The sequence below is a fragment of the Tachysurus vachellii genome, chromosome 2 (assembly GCF_030014155.1).
Source record: "Tachysurus vachellii isolate PV-2020 chromosome 2, HZAU_Pvac_v1, whole genome shotgun sequence".
In the NCBI taxonomy this organism is placed as follows: domain Eukaryota; kingdom Metazoa; phylum Chordata; class Actinopteri; order Siluriformes; family Bagridae; genus Tachysurus; species Tachysurus vachellii.
The window spans coordinates 3,370,571-3,373,070 of record NC_083461.1 but is presented as its reverse complement, the minus strand read 5'-3'; the positions used below and the strand labels follow the sequence as shown (position 1 = coordinate 3,373,070).

General features: G+C 45.6%; 1 protein-coding gene across 1 annotated transcript in view; it reads right to left on the bottom strand.

Moving 5' to 3' along the window:
* Positions 1-2,500, bottom strand: part of odad2 (outer dynein arm docking complex subunit 2) — a 68,797-nt gene that overhangs the window by 855 nt on the left and 65,442 nt on the right. The window lies entirely within an intron of this gene.

Here is a 2,500-nt window from a genome sequence, read left to right as displayed (position 1 = left end):
AGACCACTTTCCGGAACAGTCTGGCTACGTAAAATAACACATTAAAAGCTTTTGCTTTTTACTGAGCAGAAACGGTTACTTATTATACTGTCAGATGATGTGAACGTTAAAGGAGACGAGTGGGTGCCAATGCCACACTGTGGCTACACAACATGGCACGGTATAATATACTTGTCTTTCGTTCTTATTTGCATGCGGATCTAAATAAACACAAATTACAGAAAAAGCACCGCAGGGCTTTTAAATGTCGTCCTCGGTGCAGCTCGGCGGCAGGCAGCAAATTGGAGTGAAATCCAAACCCTTTCTTTTCGTTCTTCTTGACCTTTTCATGACCCTTTTGACTTCTTTTTTCTACAGGAGGAACCTTTCCAGGCACTAATACATGCCTTCACTGCAGGATTAGTTTCCAGCATGAAGAAAGAAGAAGAAATTCCTGCTCAGAACCTGTAACTTTTTCAGATATGTATAAAGTGTGGTGACGCCATGAGTTTTTTTTTTTTTTTTACACGAGCGCTCTTATGCACGCTTGCACTGAGGTTCTTCAGAACATTCTCAGTTCTTACAAAGTCATGGAGCTGTAGGTAAACAAAAACTATGTTCAAGTGTAAGTATGTGCAGTGTGTAAAATCTTCCTTTGGAGATCTGAACCTTCCATCCCGTCAAAACGTTCATCCTATCCATCCCTCCATCCAACTGCTCGATCCATACATCCATTCGTCCCATTTACATTACATTGCATTATACCCATCCACCCTAATAATCCCAAACATCCTACTAATCACTCTATCCGATCCCATCATCTCTCAACAATCCGTGCGGTCATCCAGCCTAACAGATTATCCGTTCATGCCATATGCGGTTCATGCCAACCTTTCATCCATCCCTCAATCCATCCATCATCCATCATCCATATTATCAACACAATCCATGCCACTACATCCAACAAGCTATCCATCTACCCCATCCATCCCATCCTCTGTTGATCATGGACAAGACGGAAATTTTAATCCAACACCGTTTTTTTTGCCATCAATACTACAGCCTGTGTGTTCTGTCCTTCAGGGGTCTTTATAACACCGCTGTTCTATAACTGTATTATAACTGTATTATAACTGTATTATAACTGTATACAAATAAAACTGGGTAGAACTGATCTAGCTGTACCACGAGGCCTGACTTGTTCATTAATTCTGTCATCTTGCAGCTAACTGGTAGATGCTGTGGGGATCCTGCAGGGACTCCGGAGCTCCATGTGTTTCTGTGTATGTAATTGAGAGCTTCTGTGCTCTGTGTTATCTTTGTGTTCACATCACGTGTGTGAGGGCGAGGCTCGGGGTTGAACTCTGACTCCTTCCGTGTTAGACACACATTCGCCGGGCTGCCGTGCGCGTTTATGCGGTCGACACGGTGCCGAGGCGGAGAGAGGCGAGACATTCCCAGAATTCCCTGCTCAAAGATAAATAGTGAAAGGAAAACATAAGAGGGGAAGGCAGATCTTCTATCTTGTGTGCCCGAACCAGATCCCTGGATTTAATCAAGAGAAAATAATAGACTTGGGCTGGGAACTTTTTTTTGGGGGGAGGAGGGGGCTGCTTTATTTAGAAATGCTACTGCCAGCTTCTTTGTGCCTGCTCCCAAGCACTGTGGATCAGTTAACAGTTTCAGCTGGAGTCATTTCCAGATAGGGTGTAAAATAGCATCGAGAGCATGTCAGGGAGGCAATCGGACGTGAACACGCGAGGCTGCGGAGACGTTCCGGCCAGCTCAGACAGGCTTCTTTTGTGAGCAGCTGGAGGATGCCAGCGCCTGTGTGCCAGCGTTCAGAGCGTGTTATTCAGCCAGAGCCAAAAAGGGGCTCCCTCATTGGGTCGCTCTTCTCCTCTACACAGAACACACCACGTATAACACACAACACAAACACTACACCTGATCTGATCGTATTGTCTGCTAAAGCCGGCTGAAGGATCTTGACCTTTGGGTAAACGCTGCAGACATGTTTTCCCAAGCCCTGTGTGAACATGTGTACACACCCACACACCCACACACACACACACACACTCTGTCACGCATGGAGGTGTCATGGTGTTAAGTGCTAGGGTGGTACACTGCAGTTTCTTAGGGAGAGGGACTTAAATCCTTCTAAAGTTTAAAGCTGGGCTACACCTGAGAGCCATTAGGGCAACTTCCCTTACACGAGACCTCATCACTCTGTACAAGCCTGCAGTCAACACCCTTTCACTCCATCCCCCTCTTCTCCATTCTTCATCCCCCTCTCCACACCTCCCCTCTTTTCCCTCCTCTCTTCCTTTAATGTTTCCCTTCAATGCAACTCAGCAACTTTCTAACTCCCTGCAGGACTGTAGCCCCGGTTACACAGCCTAAACTCTTTATATGTTCTCATGACAAGAACCTTTTCAGGAACCAGGTTGCTTTTGTTTCCACAAGAACCTTTAGGTGTGTTTCTGCTGCAAGAACAAATTTCAGAAACCTTTAAGGAACA